Source organism: Heterodontus francisci, chromosome 23 (assembly GCF_036365525.1).
Source record: "Heterodontus francisci isolate sHetFra1 chromosome 23, sHetFra1.hap1, whole genome shotgun sequence".
In the NCBI taxonomy this organism is placed as follows: domain Eukaryota; kingdom Metazoa; phylum Chordata; class Chondrichthyes; order Heterodontiformes; family Heterodontidae; genus Heterodontus; species Heterodontus francisci.
Genome location: NC_090393.1, coordinates 73,940,708 through 73,962,411, shown reverse-complemented (window position 1 = coordinate 73,962,411; position 21,704 = coordinate 73,940,708).

Sequence of the window (21,704 nt, the reverse complement as noted above, 5' to 3'; positions counted from 1 at the left end):
AGTTACCCTGGAAACAAGGTGATCAGTTACCCTGGAAACTGGGCAGTCAGTTACCCTGGAAACAGGGCAGTCAGTTATCCCGGAAACAGGGTGATCAGTAACCCTGGAAACAGGGCAGTCAGTTACCCCGGAAACAGGGCAGTCAGTTACCCTGGAAAAAGGGCAGTCAGTTATCCCGGAAGAAGTGTGATCAGTTACCCTGGAAACTGGGCAGTCAGTTACCCTGGAAACAGGGCAGTCAGTTACTCCGGAAACAGGGCAGTCAGTTACCCTGGAAACTGGGCAGTCAGTTACCCTGGAAACAGGGGAGTCAGTTATCCCGGAAACAGGGTGATCAGTTACCCTGGAAACAGGGCCGTCAGTTATCCCGAAAACAGGGCAGTCAGTTATCCCGGAAAAAGGGTGATCAGTTACCCTGGAAACTGGGCAGTCAGTTACCCCGGAAACAGGGTGATCAGTTACCCCGGAAGCAGGGCAGTCATTTACCCAGGAAACAGGGCAGTCAGTTACCCCGGAAACTGGGCAGTCAGTTACCCTGGAAACAGGTCAGTCAGTGACCCTGGAAACTGGTTAGTCAGTTACCCCGGAAACAGGGTGATCAGTTACCCCGGAAACAGGGCAGGCAGTTCCCCTGGAAAGAGGGCAGTCAGTTACCCTGGAAACAGGGCAGTCTGTTAACCTGGAAGTAGGGCAGTCAGTTATCCTTGAAACAGGGCAGTCCGTTACCCCGGAAATAGGTAGGTCAGTTATCCTGGAAATAGGGCGGTCAGTTACCCCGAAAACAGGGAGATCAGTTACCCCGGAAACAGGGCAGTCAGTTATCCAGTAAACAGGGCAGTCAGTTATCCCGCAAACAGGGCAGTCAGTTATCCTGGAAACAGGGCAGTCAGTTCTCCCGGAAACAGGGCAGTCAGTTATCCCGCAAACAGGGTGATCAGTTACCCTGGAAACAGGGCAGTCAGTTATCCCGGAAACAGGGTGATCAGTTACCCTGGAAACTGGGCAGTCAGTTACCCTGGAAACAGGGTGGTCAGTTACCCTGGAAACTGGGCAGTCAGTTACCCTGGAAACAGGGTGATCAGTTACCCTGGAAACTGGGCAGTCAGTTACCCTGGAAACAGGGCAGTCAGTTCTCCCGGAAACAGGGTAGTCAGTTATCCCGGAAACAGGGAGATCAGTTACCCTGAAACAGGGCTTTCAGTTATCCTGGAAACAGGGTCGTCAGTGACCCTGGAAACAGGGTGGTCAGTTACCCCGGAAAAAGGGTGATCAGATATCCTGGAAACAGGGCGGTCAGTTACCCCGGAAACAGGGCAGTCAGTTACCCCGGAAACAGGGTGATCAGTTATCCTGGAAACAGGGCAGTCAGTTAGCCTGGAAACAGGGCAGTCAGTTATCCCGGAAACAGGGCAGTCAGTTATCCCGGAAACAGGGTGATCAGTTACCCTGGAAACAAGGCAGTCAGTTACCCCGGAAACAGGGCAGTCAGTCACCCTGGAAAAAGGGCAGTCAGTTATCCCGGAAGCAGGGTGATCAGTTATCCAGTCAACAGGGCAGTCAGTTATCCTGGAAACAGGGCAGTCAGTTATCCCGGAAACAGGGCAGTCAGTTATCCTGGAAACAGGGTGATCAGTTACCCTGGAAACAGGGCAGTCAGTTACCCCGGAAACAGGGCAGTCAGTTACCCTGGAAACAGGGCAGTCAGTTATCCCGGAAACAGGGCAGTCAGTTACCCTGGAAACTGGGCAGTCAGTTACTCTGGAAAAAGGGCAGTCAGTCATCCTGGAAACAGGGTTATCAGTTACCCTGGAAACAGGGCAGTCAGTTAACCCGGAAACAGGGCAGTCAGTTACCCTGGAAACTGGGCAGTCAGTTACCCTGGAAACAGGGCAGTCAGTTATCCCGGAAACAGGGTTATCAGTTACCCTGGAAACAGGGCAGTCAGTTATCCCGGAAACAGGGCAGTCAGATATCCCGGAAATAGGGTGATCAGTTACCCTGGAAACTGGGCAATCAGTTCCCCTGGAAACAGGGCAGTCAGTTACCCCGGAAACAGTGCAGTCAGTTACCCTGGAAACAGGGCAGTCAGTTATCCCGGAAACAGGGCAGTCATTTACCCTGGAAAAAGGGTATTCAGTTACTCTGGAAACTGGGCAGTCAGTTACCCTGGAAACAGGGCAGTCAGTTATCCCGGAAACAGGGTTATCAGATACCCTGGAAACAGGGCAGTCAGTTATCCCGGAAACAGGGCAGTCAGTTACCCTGGAAAAAGGGAAGTCAGTTACCCCGGAAACAGAGCAGTCAGTTATCCTGGAAACAGAGTGATCATTTACACTGGAAATAGGGCGGTCCGTTACCCCGGAAATAGGGCGGTCAGTTTTCCTGGAAACAGGGCGGTCAGTTACCCCGGAAACAGGGAGATCAGTTACCCCAGAAACAGGGCGGTCAGTTAACCTGGAAACAGGGCGGACAGTTATCCAGTAAACAGGGCAGTCAGTTATCCTGGAAACAGGGCAGTCAGTTATCCTGGAAACAGGGTGATCAGTTACCCTGGAAACTGGGCAGTCAGTTACCCTGGAAACAGGGTGATCAGTTACCCTGGAAACTGGGCAGTCAGTTACCCTGGAAACAGGGCAGTCAGTTACCCTGGAAACTGGGCGGTCAGTTACCCTGGAAACAGGGCAGTCAGTTATCCCGGAAACAGGGTTATCAGTTATCCTGGAAACAGGGCAGTCAGTTATCCCGGAAACAGGGCAGTCAGTTATCCCGGAAATAGGGTGATCAGTTACCCTGGAAACTGGGCAATCTGTTCCCCTGGAAACAGGGCAGTCAATTACCCTGGAAACAGGGCAGTCAATTATCCTGGAAACAGGGCAGTTAGTTATCCCGGAAACAGGGTGATAAGTTACCCTGGAAACTGGGCAGTCAGTTACCCTGGAAACAGGGCGGTCAGTTACCCCGGAAACAGGGCAGTCAGTTATCCTGGAAACAGGGTGATCAGTTACACTGGAAAGTGGGCAGTCAGTTACCCTGGAAAACGGGCAGTCAGTTATCCTGGAAATAGGGCGGTCCGTTACCCCGGAAATAGGGCGGTCAGTTGTCCTGGAAACAGGGCGGTCAGTTACCCCGGAAACAGGGAGATCAGTTGCTCCAGAAACAGGGCGGTCAGTTGACCTGGAAACAGGGCAGTCAGTTCTCCCGGAAACAGGGCAGTCAGTTATCCCGCAAACAGGGTGATCAGTTACCCTGGAAACAGGGCAGTCAGTTACCCTGGAAACAGGGTGGTCAGTTACCCTGGAAACTGGGCAGTCAGTTACCCTGGAAACAGGGTGATCAGTTACCCTGGAAACTGGGCAGTCAGTTACCCTGGAAACAGGGCAGTCAGTTCTCCCGGAAACAGGGCAGTCAGTTATCCCGGAAACAGGGAGATCAGTTACCCTGAAACAGGGCTTTCAGTTATCCTGGAAACAGGGTGGTCAGTGACCCTGGAAACAGGGTGGTCAGTTACCCCGGAAACAGGGTGATCAGAAATCCTGGAAACAGGGCGGTCAGTTTCCCCGGAAACAGGGCAGTCAGTTACCCCGGAAACAGGGTGATCAGTTATCCTGGAAACAGGGCAGTCAGTTAGCCTGGAAACAGGGCAGTCAGTTATCCCGGAAACAGGGCAGTCAGTTATCCCGGAAACAGGGCAGTCAGTCACCCTGGAAAAAGGGCAGTCAGTTATCCCGGAAGCAGGGTGATCAGTTATCCAGTCAACAGGGCAGTCAGTTATCCTGGAAACAGGGCAGTTATCCCGGAAACAGGGCAGTCAGTTATCCCGGAAACAGGGTGATCAGTTACCCTGGAAACAGGGCAGTCAGTTACCCCGGAAACAGGGCAGTCAGTTACCCTGGAAACAGGGCAGTCAGTTATCCCGGAAACAGGGCAGTCAGTAACCCTGGAAACTGGGCAGTCAGTTACTCTGGAAACAGGGCAGTCAGTCATCCCGGAAACAGGGTTATCAGTTACCCTGGAAACAGGGCAGTCAGTTACCCCGGAAACAGGGCAGTCATTTACCCTGGAAACTGGGCAGTCAGTTACCCTGGAAATAGGGCAGTCAGTTATCCCGGAAACAGGGTTATCAGTTACCCTGGAAACAGGGCAGTCAGTTATCCCGGAAACAGGGCAGTCAGTTATCCCGGAAATAGGGTGATCAGTTACCCTGGAAACTGGGCAATCAGTTCCCCTGGAAACAGGGCAGTCAGTTACCCCGGAAACAGTGCAGTCAGTTACCCTGTAAACAGGGCAGTCAGTTATCCCGGAAACAGGGCAGTCATTTACCCTGGAAAAAGGGTATTCAGTTACTCTGGAAACTGGGCAGTCAGTTACCCTGGAAACAGGGCAGTCAGTTACCCTGGAAACTGGGCAGTCAGTTACCCTGGAAACAGGGCAGTCAGTTATCCCGTAAACAGGGTTATCAGATACCCTGGAAACAGGGCTGTCAGTTAACCCGGAAACAGAGCAGTCAGTTACTTGGAAACAGGGCAGTCAGTTACCCTGGAAAAAGGGAAGTCAGTTACCCCGGAAACTGGGCTGTCAGTCACCCTGGAAACAGGTTAGTCAGTTACCCCGGAAACAGGGTGATCAGTTACCCCGGAAACAGGGCAGTCAGTTCCCCTGGAAACAGGGCAGTCAATTACCCTGGAAACAGGGCAGTCAGTTATCCTGGAAACAGGGCAGTTAGTTATCCCGGAAACAGGGTGATAAGTCACCCTGGAAACTGGGCAGTCAGTTACTCTGGAAACAGGGCGGTCAGTTACCCCAGAAACAGGGCGGTCAGTTAACCTGGAAACAGGGCGGACAGTTATCCAGTAAACAGGGCAGTCAGTTATCCTGGAAACAGGGCAGTCAGTTATCCTGGAAACAGGGTGATCAGTTACCCTGGAAACTGGGCAGTCAGTTACCCTGGAAACAGGGTGATCAGTTACCCTGGAAACTGGGCAGTCAGTTACCCTGGAATCTGGGCGGTCAGTTATCCCGGAAATAGGGTAATCAGTTACCCTGGAAACTGGGCAATCTGTTCCCCTGGAAACAGGGCAGTCAGTTACCCCGGAAACAGAGTAGTCAGTTACCCTGGAAACAGGGCAGTCAGTTATCCCGGAAACAGGGTGATCAGTTACCCTGGAAACAGGGCAGTCAGTTAGCCTGGAAACAGGGCAGTCAGTTATCCCGGAAACAGGGCAGTCAGTTATCCCGGAAACAGGGTGATCAGTAACCCTGGAAACAGGGCAGTCAGTTACCCCGGAAACAGGGCAGTCAGTTACCCTGGAAAAAGGGCAGTCAGTTATCCCGGAAGAAGTGTGATCAGTTACCCTGGAAACTGGGCAGTCAGTTACCCTGGAAACAGGGCAGTCAGTTACTCCGGAAACAGGGCAGTCAGTTACCCTGGAAACTGGGCAGTCAGTTACCCTGGAAACAGGGGAGTCAGTTATCCCGGAAACAGGGTGATCAGTTACCCTGGAAACAGGGCCGTCAGTTATCCCGAAAACAGGGCAGTCAGTTATCCCGGAAAAAGGGTGATCAGTTACCCTGGAAACTGGGCAGTCAGTTACCCCGGAAACAGGGTGATCAGTTACCCCGGAAGCAGGGCAGTCATTTACCCAGGAAACAGGGCAGTCAGTTACCCCGGAAACTGGGCAGTCAGTTACCCTGGAAACAGGTCAGTCAGTGACCCTGGAAACTGGTTAGTCAGTTACCCCGGAAACAGGGTGATCAGTTACCCCGGAAACAGGGCAGGCAGTTCCCCTGGAAAGAGGGCAGTCAGTTACCCTGGAAACAGGGCAGTCTGTTAACCTGGAAGTAGGGCAGTCAGTTATCCTTGAAACAGGGCAGTCCGTTACCCCGGAAATAGGTAGGTCAGTTATCCTGGAAATACGGCGGTCAGTTACCCCGGAAACAGGGAGATCAGTTACCCCGGAAACAGGGCAGTCAGTTATCCAGTAAACAGGGCAGTCAGTTATCCCGCAAACAGGGCAGTCAGTTATCCTGGAAACAGGGCAGTCAGTTCTCCCGGAAACAGGGCAGTCAGTTATCCCGCAAACAGGGTGATCAGTTACCCTGGAAACAGGGCAGTCAGTTACCCTGGAAACAGGGTGGTCAGTTACCCTGGAAACTGGGCAGTCAGTTACCCTGGAAACAGGGTGATCAGTTACCCTGGAAACTGGGCAGTCAGTTACCCTGGAAACAGGGCAGTCAGTTCTCCCGGAAACAGGGTAGTCAGTTATCCCGGAAACAGGGAGATCAGTTACCCTGAAACAGGGCTTTCAGTTATCCTGGAAACAGGGTCGTCAGTGACCCTGGAAACAGGGTGGTCAGTTACCCCGGAAACAGGGTGATCAGATATCCTGGAAACAGGGCGGTCAGTTACCCCGGAAACAGGGCAGTCAGTTACCCCGGAAACAGGGTGATCAGTTACCCTGGAAACAGGGCAGTCAGTTACCCCGGAAACAGGGCAGTCAGTTACCCTGGAAACAGGGCAGTCAGTTATCCCGGAAGCAGGGCAGTCAGTTACCCTGGAAACTGGGCAGTCAGTTATCCCGGAAGCAGGGCAGTCAGTTACCCTGGAAACAGGGCAGTCAGTCATCCTGGAAACAGGGTTATCAGTTACCCTGGAAACAGGGCAGTCAGTTACCCCGGAAACAGGGCAGTCAGTTACCCTGGAAACTGGGCAGTCAGTTACCCTGGAAACAGGGCAGTCAGTTATCCCGGAAACAGGGTTATCAGTTACCCTGGAAACAGGGCAGTCAGTTATCCCGGAAACAGGGCAGTCAGATATCCCGGAAATAGGGTGATCAGTTACCCTGGAAACTGGGCAATCAGTTCCCCTGGAAACAGGGCAGTCAGTTACCCCGGAAACAGTTCAGTCAGTTACCCTGGAAACAGGGCATTCAGTTATCCCGGAAACAGGGCAGTCATTTACCCTGGAAAAAGGGTATTCAGTTACTCTGGAAACTGGGCAGTCAGTTACCCTGGAAACAGGGCAGTCAGTTAGCACCGAAACAGGGCAGTCAGTTACCCTGGAAACTGGGCAGTCAGTTACCCTGGAAACAGGGCAGTCAGTTATCCCGGAAACAGGGTTATCAGATACCCTGGAAACAGGGCAGTCAGTTATCCCGGAAACAGAGCAGTCAGTTACTTGGAAACAGGGCAGTCAGTTACCCTGGAAAAAGGGAAGTCAGTTACCCCGGAAACAGAGCAGTCAGTTATCCTGGAAACAGAGTGATCATTTAAACTGGAAAGTGGGCAGTCAGTTACCCTGGAAACAGGGCAGTCAGTTATCCAGGAAACAGGGCAGACAGTTATCCTGGAAACAGGGCAGTCAGTTATCCTGGAAACAGGGTGATCAGTTACCCTGGAAACTGGGCAGTCAGTTACCCCGGAAATAGGGCGGTCAGTTTTCCTGGAAACAGGGCGGTCAGTTACCCCGGAAACAGGGAGATCAGTTACCCCAGAAACAGGGCGGTCAGTTAACCTGGAAACAGGGCGGACAGTTATCCAGTAAACAGGGCAGTCAGTTATCCTGGAAACAGGGCAGTCAGTTATCCTGGAAACAGGGTGATCAGTTACCCTGGAAACTGGGCAGTCAGTTACCCTGGAAACAGGGTGATCAGTTACCCTGGAAACTGGGCAGTCAGTTACCCTGGAAACAGGGCAGTCAGTTACCCTGGAAACTGGGCGGTCAGTTACCCTGGAAACAGGGCAGTCAGTTATCCCGGAAACAGGGTGATAAGTTACCCTGGAAACTGGGCAGTCAGTTACCCTGGAAACAGGGCAGTCAGTTATCCTGGAAACAGGGCAGTTAGTTATCCCGGAAACAGGGTGATAAGTTACCCTGGAAACTGGGCAGTCAGTTACCCTGGAAACAGGGCGGTCAGTTACCCCGGAAACAGGGCAGTCAGTTATCCTGGAAACAGGGTGATCAGTTACACTGGAAAGTGGGCAGTCAGTTACCCTGGAAACAGGGCAGTCAGTTATCCTGGAAATAGGGCGGTCCGTTACCCCGGAAATAGGGCGGTCAGTTGTCCTGGAAACAGGGCGGTCAGTTACCCCGGAAACAGGGAGATCAGTTACTCCAGAAACAGGGCGGTCAGTTGACCTGGAAACAGGGCGGACAGTTATCCAGTCAACAGGGCAGTCAGTTATCCTGCAAACAGGGCAGTCAGTTATCCTGGAAACAGGGCAGTCAGTTCTCCCGGAAACAGGGCAGTCAGTTATCCCGCAAACAGGGTGATCAGTTACCCTGGAAACAGGGCAGTCAGTTATCCCGGAAACAGGGTGATCAGTTACCCTGGAAACAGGGCAGTCAGTTACCCTGGAAACAGGGTGGTCAGTTACCCTGGAAACTGGGCAGTCAGTTACCCTGGAAACAGGGTGATCAGTTACCCTGGAAACTGGGCAGTCAGTTACCCTGGAAACAGGGCAGTCAGTTCTCCCGGAAACAGGGCAGTCAGTTATCCCGGAAACAGGGAGATCAGTTACCCTGAAACAGGGCTTTCAGTTATCCTGGAAACAGGGTGGTCAGTGACCCTGGAAACAGGGTGGTCAGTTACCCCGGAAACAGGGTGATCAGATATCCTGGAAACAGGGCGGTCAGTTTCCCCGGAAACAGGGCAGTCAGTTACCCCGGAAACAGGGTGATCAGTTATCCTGGAAACAGGGCAGTCAGTTAGCCTGGAAACAGGGCAGTCAGTTATCCCGGAAACAGGGCAGTCAGTTATCCCGGAAACAGGGTGATCAGTTACCCTGGAAACAAGGCAGTCAGTTACCCCGGAAACAGGGCAGTCAGTCACCCTGGAAAAAGGGCAGTCAGTTATCCCGGAAGCAGGGTGATCAGTTATCCAGTCAACAGGGCAGTCAGTTATCCTGGAAACAGGGCAGTCAGTTATCCCGGAAACAGGGCAGTCAGTTATCCCGGAAACAGGGTGATCAGTTACCCTGGAAACAGGGCAGTCAGTTACCCCGGAAACAGGGCAGTCAGTTACCCTGGAAACTGGGCAGTCAGTTACCCTGGAAACAGGGCAGTCAGTTACCCCGGAAACAGTGCAGTCAGTTACCCTGTAAACAGGGCAGTCAGTTATCCCGGAAACAGGGCAGTCATTTACCCTGGAAAAAGGGTATTCAGTTACTCTGGAAACTGGGCAGTCAGTTACCCTGGAAACAGGGCAGTCAGTTACCCTGGAAACTGGGCAGTCAGTTACCCTGGAAACAGGGCAGTCAGTTATCCCGGAAACAGGGTTATCAGATACCCTGGAAACAGGGCAGTCAGTTATCCCGGAAACAGAGCAGTCAGTTACTTGGAAACAGGGCAGTCAGTTACCCTGGAAAAAGGGAAGTCAGTTACCCCGGAAACTGGGCAGTCAGTCACCCTGGAAACAGGTTAGTCAGTTACCCCGGAAACAGGGTGATCAGTTACCCCGGAAACAGGGCAGTCAGTTCCCCTGGAAACAGGGCAGTCAATTACCCTGGAAACAGGGCAGTCAGTTATCCTGGAAACAGGGCAGTTAGTTATCCCGGAAACAGGGTGATAAGTTACCCTGGAAACTGGGCAGTCAGTTACTCTGGAAACAGGGCGGTCAGTTACCCCGGAAACAGGGCAGTCAGTTATCCTGGAAACAGAGTGATCATTTACACTGGAAAGTGGGCAGTCAGTTACCCTGGAAACAGGGCAGTCAGTTATCCAGGAAACAGGGCAGACAGTTATCCTGGAAATAGGGCGGTCCGTTACCGCGGAAATAGGGCGGTCAGTTTTCCTGGAAACAGGGCGGTCAGTTACCCCGGAAACAGGGAGATCAGTTACCCCAGAAACAGGGCGGTCAGTTAACCTGGAAACAGGGCAGACAGTTATCCAGTAAACAGGGCAGTCAGTTATCCTGGAAACAGGGCAGTCAGTTATCCTGGAAACAGGGTGATCAGTTACCCTGGAAACTGGGCAGTCAGTTACCCTGGAAACAGGGTGATCAGTTACCCTGGAAACTGGGCAGTCAGTTACCCTGGAAACAGGGCAGTCAGTTACCCTGGAAACTGGGCGGTCAGTTACCCTGGAAACAGGGCAGTCAGTTATCCCGGAAACAGGGTTATCAGTTACCCTGGAAACAGGGCAGTCAGTTATCCCGGAAACAGGGCAGTCAGTTATCCCGGAAATAGGGTGATCAGTTACCCTGGAAACTGGGCAATCTGTTCCCCTGGAAACAGGGCAGTCAGTTACCCCGGAAACAGAGTAGTCAGTTACCCTGGAAACAGGGCAGTCAGTTATCCCGGAAACAGGGTGATCAGTTACCCTGGAAACAGGGCAGTCAGTTAGCCTGGAAACAGGGCAGTCAGTTATCCCGGAAACAGGGCAGTCAGTTATCCCGGAAACAGGGTGATCAGTAACCCTGGAAACAGGGCAGTCAGTTACCCCGGAAACAGGGCAGTCAGTTACCCTGGAAAAAGGGCAGTCAGTTACCGCGGAAACAGGGTGATCAGATATCCTGGAAATAGGGCGGTCAGTTGTCCTGGAAACAGGGCGGTCAGTTGCCCCGGAAACAGGGAGATCAGTTACTCCAGAAACAGGGCGGTCAGTTGACCTGGAAACAGGGCGGACAGTTATCCAGTAAACAGGGCAGTCAGTTATCCCGCAAACAGGGCAGTCAGTTATCCTGGAAACAGGGCAGTCAGTTCTCCCGGAAACAGGGCAGTCAGTTATCCCGCAAACAGGGTGATCAGTTACCCTGGAAACAGGGCAGTCAGTTATCCCGGAAACAGGGTGATCAGTTACCCTGGAAACAGGGCAGTCAGTTACCCTGGAAACAGGGTGGTCAGTTACCCTGGAAACTGGGCAGTCAGTTACCCTGGAAACAGGGTGATCAGTTACCCTGGAAACTGGGCAGTCAGTTACCGTGGAAACAGGGCAGTCAGTTCTCCCGGAAACAGGGCAGTCAGTTATCCCGGAAACAGGGAGATCAGTTACCCTGAAACAGGGCTTTCAGTTATCCTGGAAACAGGGTGGTCAGTGACCCTGGAAACAGGGTGGTCAGTTACCCCGGAAACAGGGTGATCAGATATCCTGGAAACAGGGCGGTCAGTTTCCCCGGAAACAGGGCAGTCAGTTACCCCGGAAACAGGGTGATCAGTTATCCTGGAAACAGGGCAGTCAGTTAGCCTGGAAACAGGGCAGTCAGTTATCCCGGAAACAGGGCAGTCAGTTATCCCGGAAACAGGGTGATCAGTTACCCTGGAAACAAGGCAGTCAGTTACCCCGGAAACAGGGCAGTCAGTCACCCTGGAAAAAGGGCAGTCAGTTATCCCGGAAGCAGGGTGATCAGTTATCCCGGAAACAGGGTGATCAGTTACCCTGGAAACAGGGCAGTCAGTTACACCGGAAACAGGGCAGTCAGTTACCCTGGAAACAGGGCAGTCAGTTATCCCGGAAACAGGGCAGTCAGTAACCCTGGAAACTGGGCAGTCAGTTTCTCTGGAAACAGGGCAGTCAGTCATCCCGGAAACAGGGTTATCAGTTACCCTGGAAACAGGGCAGTCAGTTACCCCGGAAACAGGGCAGTCATTTACCCTGGAAACTGGGCAGTCAGTTACCCTGGAAACAGGGCAGTCAGTTATCCCGGAAACAGGGTTATCAGTTACCCTGGAAACAGGGCAGTCAGTTATCCCGGAAACAGGGCAGTCAGTTATCCCGGAAATAGGGTGATCAGTTACCCTGGAAACTGGGCAATCAGTTCCCCTGGAAACAGGGCAGTCAGTTACCCCGGAAACAGTGCAGTCAGTTACCCTGTAAACAGGGCAGTCAGTTATCCCGGAAACAGGGCAGTCATTTACCCTGGAAAAAGGGTATTCAGTTACTCTGGAAACTGGGCAGTCAGTTACCCTGGAAACAGGGCGGTCAGTTACCCTGGAAACTGGGCAGTCAGTTACCCTGGAAACAGGGCAGTCAGTTATCCCGGAAACAGGGTTATCAGATACCCTGGAAACAGGGCAGTCAGTTATCCCGGAAACAGAGCAGTCAGTTACTTGGAAACAGGGCAGTCAGTTACCCTGGAAAAAGGGAAGTCAGTTACCCCGGAAACTGGGCAGTCAGTCACCCTGGAAACAGGTTAGTCAGTTACCCCGGAAACAGGGTGATCAGTTACCCCGGAAACAGGGCAGTCAGTTCCCCTGGAAACAGGGCAGTCAATTACCCTGGAAACAGGGCAGTCAGTTATCCTGGAAACAGGGCAGTTAGTTATCCCGGAAACAGGGTGATAAGTTACCCTGGAAACTGGGCAGTCAGTTACTCTGGAAACAGGGCGGTCAGTTACCCCGGAAACAGGGCAGTCAGTTATCCTGGAAACAGAGTGATCATTTACACTGGAAAGTGGGCAGTCAGTTACCCTGGAAACAGGGCAGTCAGTTATCCAGGAAACAGGGCAGACAGTTATCCTGGAAATAGGGCGGTCCGTTACCGCGGAAATAGGGCGGTCAGTTTTCCTGGAAACAGGGCGGTCAGTTACCCCGGAAACAGGGAGATCAGTTACCCCAGAAACAGGGCGGTCAGTTAACCTGGAAACAGGGCGGACAGTTATCCAGTAAACAGGGCAGTCAGTTATCCTGGAAACAGGGCAGTCAGTTATCCTGGAAACAGGGTGATCAGTTACCCTGGAAACTGGGCAGTCAGTTACCCTGGAAACAGGGTGATCAGTTACCCTGGAAACTGGGCAGTCAGTTACCCTGGAAACAGGGCAGTCATTTACCCTGGAAACTGGGCGGTCAGTTACCCTGGAAACAGGGCAGTCAGTTATCCCGGAAACAGGGTTATCAGTTACCCTGGAAACAGGGCAGTCAGTTATCCCGGAAACAGGGCAGTCAGTTATCCCGGAAATAGGGTGATCAGTTACCCTGGAAACTGGGCAATCTGTTCCCCTGGAAACAGGGCAGTCAGTTACCCCGGAAACAGAGTAGTCAGTTACCCTGGAAACAGGGCAGTCAGTTATCCCGGAAACAGGGTGATCAGTTACCCTGGAAACAGGGCAGTCAGTTAGCCTGGAAACAGGGCAGTCAGTTATCCCGGAAACAGGGCAGTCAGTTATCCCGGAAACAGGGTGATCAGTAACCCTGGAAACAGGGCAGTCAGTTACCCCGGAAACAGGGCAGTCAGTTACCCTGGAAAAAGGGCAGTCAGTTACCCCGGAAACAGGGTGATCAGATATCCTGGAAATAGGGCGCTCAGTTGTCCTGGAAACAGGGCGGTCAGTTACCCCGGAAACAGGGAGATCAGTTACTCCAGAAACAGGGCGGTCAGTTGACCTGGAAACAGGGCGGACAGTTATCCAGTAAACAGGGCAGTCAGTTATCCCGCAAACAGGGCAGTCAGTTACCCTGGAAACAGGGCAGTCAGTTCTCCCGGAAACAGGGCAGTCAGTTATCCCGGAAACAGGGAGATCAGTTACCCTGAAACAGGGCTTTCAGTTATCCTGGAAACAGGGTGGTCAGTGACCCTGGAAACAGGGTGGTCAGTTACCCCGGAAACAGGGTGATCAGATATCCTGGAAACAGGGCGGTCAGTTTCCCCGGAAACAGGGCAGTCAGTTACCCCGGAAACAGGGTGATCAGTTATCCTGGAAACAGGGCAGTCAGTTAGCCTGGAAACAGGGCAGTCAGTTATCCCGGAAACAGGGCAGTCAGTTATCCCGGAAACAGGGTGATCAGTTACCCTGGAAACAAGGCAGTCAGTTACCCCGGAAACAGGGCAGTCAGTCACCCTGGAAAAAGGGCAGTCAGTTATCCCGGAAGCAGGGTGATCAGTTATCCCGGAAACAGGGTGATCAGTTACCCTGGAAACAGGGCAGTCAGTTACACCGGAAACAGGGCAGTCAGTTACCCTGGAAACAGGGCAGTCAGTTATCCCGGAAACAGGGCAGTCAGTAACCCTGGAAACTGGGCAGTCAGTTTCTCTGGAAACAGGGCAGTCAGTCATCCCGGAAACAGGGTTATCAGTTACCCTGGAAACAGGGCAGTCAGTTACTCCGGAAACAGGGCAGTCATTTACCCTGGAAACTGGGCAGTCAGTTACCCTGGAAACAGGGCAGTCAGTTATCCCGGAAACAGGGTTATCAGTTACCCTGGAAACAGGGCAGTCAGTTATCCCGGAAACAGGGCAGTCAGTTATCCCGGAAATAGGGTGATCAGTTACCCTGGAAACTGGGCAATCAGTTCCCCTGGAAACAGGGCAGTCAGTTACCCCGGAAACAGTGCAGTCAGTTACCCTGTAAACAGGGCAGTCAGTTATCCCGGAAACAGGGCAGTCATTTACCCTGGAAAAAGGGTATTCAGTTACTCTGGAAACTGGGCAGTCAGTTACCCTGGAAACAGGGCGGTCAGTTACCCTGGAAACTGGGCAGTCAGTTACCCTGGAAACAGGGCAGTCAGTTATCCCGGAAACAGGGTTATCAGATACCCTGGAAACAGGGCAGTCAGTTATCCCGGAAACAGAGCAGTCAGTTACTTGGAAACAGGGCAGTCAGTTACCCTGGAAACAGGGAAGTCAGTTACCCCGAAACTGGGCAGTCAGTCACCCTGGAAACAGGTTAGTCAGTTACCCCGGAAACAGGGTGATCAGTTAGCCCGGAAACAGGGCAGTCAGTTCCCCTGGAAACAGGGCAGTCAATTACCCTGGAAACAGGGCAGTCAGTTATCCTGGAAACAGGGCAGTTAGTTATCCCGGAAACAGGGTGATAAGTTACCCTGGAAACTGGGCAGTCAGTTACTCTGGAAACAGGGCGGTCAGTTACCCCGGAAACAGGGCAGTCAGTTATCCTGGAAACAGAGTGATCATTTACACTGGAAAGTGGGCAGTCAGTTACCCTGGAAACAGGGCAGTCAGTTATCCAGGAAACAGGGCAGACAGTTATCCTGGAAATAGGGCGGTCCGTTACCGCGGAAATAGGGCGGTCAGTTTTCCTGGAAACAGGGCGGTCAGTTACCCCGGAAACAGGGAGATCAGTTACCCCAGAAACAGGGCGGTCAGTTAACCTGGAAACAGGGCGGACAGTTATCCAGTAAACAGGGCAGTCAGTTATCCTGGAAACAGGGCAGTCAGTTATCCTGGAAACAGGGTGATCAGTTACCCTGGAAACTGGGCAGTCAGTTACCCTGGAAACAGGGTGATCAGTTACCCTGGAAACTGGGCAGTCAGTTACCCTGGAAACAGGGCAGTCATTTACCCTGGAAACTGGGCGGTCAGTTACCCTGGAAACAGGGCAGTCAGTTATCCCGGAAACAGGGTTATCAGTTACCCTGGAAACAGGGCAGTCAGTTATCCCGGAAACAGGGCAGTCAGTTATCCCGGAAATAGGGTGATCAGTTACCCTGGAAACTGGGCAATCTGTTCCCCTGGAAACAGGGCAGTCAGTTACCCCGGAAACAGAGTAGTCAGTTACCCTGGAAACAGGGCAGTCAGTTATCCCGGAAACAGGGTGATCAGTTACCCTGGAAACAGGGCAGTCAGTTAGCCTGGAAACAGGGCAGTCAGTTATCCCGGAAACAGGGCAGTCAGTTATCCCGGAAACAGGGTGATCAGTAACCCTGGAAACAGGGCAGTCAGTTACCCCGGAAACAGGGCAGTCAGTTACCCTGGAAAAAGGGCAGTCAGTTACCCCGGAAACAGGGTGATCAGATATCCTGGAAATAGGGCGGTCAGTTGTCCTGGAAACAGGGCGGTCAGTTACCCCGGAAACAGGGAGATCAGTTACTCCAGAAACAGGGCGGTCAGTTGACCTGGAAACAGGGCGGACAGTTATCCAGTAAACAGGGCAGTCAGTTATCCCGCAAACAGGGCAGTCAGTTATCCTGGAAACAGGGCAGTCAGTTCTCCCGGAAACAGGGCAGTCAGTTATCCCGCAAACAGGGTGATCAGTTACCCTGGAAACAGGGCAGTCAGTTATCCCGGAAACAGGGTGATCAGTTACCCTGGAAACAGGGCAGTCAGTTACCCTGGAAACAGGGTGGTCAGTTACCCTGGAAACTGGGCAGTCAGTTACCCTGGAAACAGGGTGATCCGTTACCCTGGAAACAGGGCAGTCAGTTCTCCCGGAAACAGGGCAGTCAGTTCTCCCGGAAACAGGGAGATCAGTTACCCTGAAACAGGGCTTTCAGTTATCCTGGAAACAGGGCGGTCAGTTTCCCCGGAAACAGGGCAGTCAGTTACCCCGGAAACAGGGTGATCAGTTATCCTGGAAACAGGGCAGTCAGTTAGCCTGGAAACAGGGCAGTCAGTTATCCCGGAAACAGGGCAGTCAGTTATCCCGGAAACAGGGTGATCAGTTACCCTGGAAACAAGGCAGTCAGTTACCCCGGAAACAGGGCAGTCAGTCACCCTGGAAAAAGGGCAGTCAGTTATCCCGGAAGCAGGGTGATCAGTTATCCGGTCAACAGGGCAGTCAGTTATCCTGGAAACAGGGCAGTCAGTTATCCCGGAAACAGGGCAGTCAGTTATCCCGGAAACAGGGTGATCAGTTACCCTGGAAACAGGGCAGTCAGTTACCCCGGAAACAGGGCAGTCAGTTACCCTGGAAACAGGGCAGTCAGTTATCCCGGAAACAGGGCAGTCAGTAACCCTGGAAACTGGGCAGTCAGTTACTCTGGAAACAGGGCAGTCAGTCATCCCGGAAACAGGGTTATCAGTTACCCTGGAAACAGGGCAGTCAGTTACCCCGGAAACAGGGCAGTCATTTACCCTGGAAACTGGGCAGTCAGTTACCCTGGAAACAGGGCAGTCAGTTATCCCGGAAACAGGGTTATCAGTTACCCTGGAAACAGGGCAGTCAGTTATCCCGGAAACAGGGCAGTCAGTTATCCCGGAAATAGGGTGATCAGTTACCCTGGAAACTGGGCAATCAGTTCCCCTGGAAACAGGGCAGTCAGTTACCCCGGAAACAGTGCAGTCAGTTACCCTGTAAACAGGGCAGTCAGTTATCCCGGAAACAGGGCAGTCATTTACCCTGGAAAAAGGGTATTCAGTTACTCTGGAAACTGGGCAGTCAGTTACCCTGGAAACAGGGCGGTCAGTTACCCTGGAAACTGGGCAGTCAGTTACCCTGGAAACAGGGCAGTCAGTTATCCCGGAAACAGGGTTATCAGATACCCTGGAAACAGGGCAGTCAGTTATCCCGGAAACAGAGCAGTCAGTTACTTGGAAACAGGGCAGTCAGTTACCCTGGAAAAAGGGAAGTCAGTTACCCCGGAAACTGGGCAGTCAGTCACCCTGGAAACAGGTTAGTCAGTTACCCCGGAAACAGGGTGATCAGTTAGCCCGGAAACAGGGCAGTCAGTTCCCCTGGAAACAGGGCAGTCAATTACCCTGGAAACAGGGCAGTCAGTTATCCTGGAAACAGGGCAGTTAGTTATCCCGGAAACAGGGTGATAAGTTACCCTGGAAACTGGGCAGTCAGTTACTCTGGAAACAGGGCGGTCAGTTACCCCGGAAACAGGGCAGTCAGTTATCCTGGAAACAGAGTGATCATTTACACTGGAAAGTGGGCAGTCAGTTACCCTGGAAACAGGGCAGTCAGTTATCCAGAAAACAGGGCAGACAGTTATCCTGGAAATAGGGCGGTCCGTTACCGCGGAAATAGGGCGGTCAGTTTTCCTGGAAACAGGGCGGTCAGTTACCCCGGAAACAGGGAGATCAGTTACCCCAGAAACAGGGCGGTCAGTTAACCTGGAAACAGGGCGGACAGTTATCCAGTAAACAGGGCAGTCAGTTATCCTGGAAACAGGGCAGTCAGTTATCCTGGAAACAGGGTGATCAGTTACCCTGGAAACTGGGCAGTCAGTTACCCTGGAAACAGGGTGATCAGTTACCCTGGAAACTGGGCAGTCAGTTACCCTGGAAACAGGGCAGTCATTTACCCTGGAAACTGGGCGGTCAGTTACCCTGGAAACAGGGCAGTCAGTTATCCCGGAAACAGGGTTATCAGTTACCCTGGAAACAGGGCAGTCAGTTATCCCGGAAACAGGGCAGTCAGTTATCCCGGAAATAGGGTGATCAGTTACCCTGGAAACTGGGCAATCTGTTCCCCTGGAAACAGGGCAGTCAGTTACCCCGGAAACAGAGTAGTCAGTTACCCTGGAAACAGGGCAGTCAGTTATCCCGGAAACAGGGTGATCAGTTACCCTGGAAACAGGGCAGTCAGTTAGCCTGGAAACAGGGCAGTCAGTTATCCCGGAAACAGGGCAGTCAGTTATCCCGGAAACAGGGTGATCAGTAACCCTGGAAACAGGGCAGTCAGTTACCCCGGAAACAGGGCAGTCAGTTACCCTGGAAAAAGGGCAGTCAGTTACCCCGGAAACAGGGTGATCAGATATCCTGGAAATAGGGCGGTCAGTTGTCCTGGAAACAGGGCGGTCAGTTACCCCGGAAACAGGGAGATCAGTTACTCCAGAAACAGGGCGGTCAGTTGACCTGGAAACAGGGCGGACAGTTATCCAGTAAACAGGGCAGTCAGTTATCCCGCAAACAGGGCAGTCAGTTATCCTGGAAACAGGGCAGTCAGTTCTCCCGGAAACAGGGAAGTCAGTTATCCCGGAAACAGGGAGATCAGTTACACTGGAAACAGGGCAGTCAGTTATCCCGGAAACAGGGTGATCAGTTACCCTGGAAACAGGGCAGTCAGTTACCCTGGAAACAGGGTGGTCAGTTACCCTGGAAACTGGGCAGTCAGTTACCCTGGAAACAGGGTGATCAGTTACCCTGGAAACAGGGCAGTCAGTTCTCCCGGAAACAGGGCAGTCAGTTCTCCCGGAAACAGGGAGATCAGTTACCCTGAAACAGGGCTTTCAGTTATCCTGGAAACAGGGCGGTCAGTTTCCCCGGAAACAGGGCAGTCAGTTACCCCGGAAACAGGGTGATCAGTTATCCTGGAAACAGGGCAGTCAGTTAGCCTGGAAACAGGGCAGTCAGTTATCCCGGAAACAGGGCAGTCAGTTATCCCGGAAACAGGGTGATCAGTTACCCTGGAAACAAGGCAGTCAGTTACCCCGGAAACAGGGCAGTCAGTCACCCTGGAAAAAGGGCAGTCAGTTATCCCGGAAGCAGGGTGATCAGTTATCCAGTCAACAGGGCAGTCAGTTATCCTGGAAACAGGGCAGTCAGTTATCCCGGAAACAGGGCAGTCAGTTATCCCGGAAACAGGGTGATCAGTTACCCTGGAAACAGGGCAGTCAGTTACCCCGGAAACAGGGCAGTCAGTTACCCTGGAAACAGGGCAGTCAGTTATCCCGGAAACAGGGCAGTCAGTAACCCTGGAAACTGGGCAGTCAGTTACTCTGGAAACAGGGCAGTCAGTCATCCCGGAAACAGGGTTATCAGTTACCCTGGAAACAGGGCAGTCAGTTACCCCGGAAACAGGGCAGTCATTTACCCTGGAAACTGGGCAGTCAGTTACCCTGGAAACAGGGCAGTCAGTTATCCCGGAAACAGGGTTATCAGTTACCCTGGAAACAGGGCAGTCAGTTATCCCGGAAACAGGGCAGTCAGTTATCCCGGAAATAGGGTGATCAGTTGCCCTGGAAACTGGGCAATCAGTTCCCCTGGAAACAGGGCAGTCAGTTACCCCGGAAACAGTGCAGTCAGTTACACTGTAAACAGGGCAGTCAGTTATCCTGGAAAAAGGGTATTCAGTTACTCTGGAAACTGGGCAGTCAGTTACCCTGGAAACAGGGCAGTCAGTTACCCTGGAAACTGGGCAGTCAGTTACCCTGGAAACAGGGCAGTCAGTTATCCCGAAAACAGGGTTATCAGATACCCTGGAAACAGGGCAGTCAGTTATCCCGGAAACAGAGCAGTCAGTTACTTGGAAACAGGGCAGTCAGTTACCCTGGAAAAAGGGAAGTCAGTTACCCCGGAAACTGGGCAGTCAGTCACCCTGGGTACAGGTTAGTCAGTTACCCCGGAAACAGGGTGATCAGTTACCCCGGAAACAGGGCAGTCAGTTCCCCTGGAAACAGGGCAGTCAATTACCCTGGAAACAGGGCAGTCAGTTATCCTGGAAACAGGGCAGTTAGTTATCCCGGAAACAGGGTGATAAGTTACCCTGGAAACTGGGCAGTCAGTTACTCTGGAAACAGGGCGGTCAGTTACCCCGGAAACAGGGCAGTCAGTTATCCTGGAAACAGAGTGATCATTTACACTGGAAAGTGGGCAGTCAGTTACCCTGGAAACAGGGCAGTCAGTTATCCAGGAAACAGGGCAGACAGTTATCCTGGAAATAGGGCGGTCCATTACCCCGGAAATAGGGCGGTCAGTCTTCCTGGAAACAGGGCGGTCAGTTACCCCGGAAACAGGGAGAGCAGTTACCCCAGAAACAGGGCGGTCAGTTAACCTGGAAACAGGGCGGACAGTTATCCAGTAAACAGGGCAGTCAGTTATCCTGGAAACAGGGCAGTCAGTTATCCTGGAAACAGGGTGATCAGTTACCCTGGAAACTGGGCAGTCAGTTACCCTGGAAACAGGGTGATCAGTTACCCTGGAAACTGGGCAGTCAGTTACCCTGGAAACAGGGCAGTCAGTTACCCTGGAAACTGGGCGGTCAGTTACCCTGGAAACAGGGCAGTCAGTTATCCCGGAAACAGGGTTATCAGTTACCCTGGAAACAGGGCAGTCAGTTATCCCGGAAACAGGGCAGTCAGTTATCCCGGAAATAGGGTGATCAGTTACCCTGGAAACTGGGCAATCTGTTCCCCTGGAAACAGGGCAGTCAGTTACCCCGGAAACAGAGTAGTCAGTTACCCTGGAAACAGGGCAGTCAGTTATCCCGGAAACAGGGTGATCAGTTACCCTGGAAACAGGGCAGTCAGTTAGCCTGGAAACAGGGCAGTCAGTTATCCCGGAAACAGGGCAGTCAGTTATCCCGGAAACAGGGTGATCAGTAACCCTGGAAACAGGGCAGTCAGTTACCCCGGAAACAGGGCAGTCAGTTACCCTGGAAAAAGGGCAGTCAGTTATCCCGGAAGAAGTGTGATCAGTTACCCTGGAAACTGGGCAGTCAGTTACCCTGGAAACAGGGCAGTCAGTTACTCCGGAAACAGGGCAGTCAGTTACCCTGGAAACTGGGCAGTCAGTTACCCTGGAAACAGGGGAGTCAGTTATCCCGGAAACAGGGTGATCAGTTACCCTGGAAACAGGGCCGTCAGTTATCCCGAAAACAGGGCAGTCAGTTATCCCGGAAAAAGGGTGATCAGTTACCCTGGAAACTGGGCAGTCAGTTACCCCGGAAACAGGGTGATCAGTTACCCCGGAAGCAGGGCAGTCATTTACCCAGGAAACAGGGCAGTCAGTTACCCCGGAAACTGGGCAGTCAGTTACCCTGGAAACAGGTCAGTCAGTGACCCTGGAAACTGGTTAGTCAGTTACCCCGGAAACAGGGTGATCAGTTACCCCGGAAACAGGGCAGGCAGTTCCCCTGGAAAGAGGGCAGTCAGTTACCCTGGAAACAGGGCAGTCTGTTAACCTGGAAGTAGGGCAGTCAGTTATCCTTGAAACAGGGCAGTCCGTTACCCCGGAAATAGGTAGGTCAGTTATCCTGGAAATAGGGCGGTCAGTTACCCCGGAAACAGGGAGATCAGTTACCCCGGAAACAGGGCAGTCAGTTACCCTGGAAACAGGGGATTCAGTTACCCTGGAAACAGGGTGGTCAGTG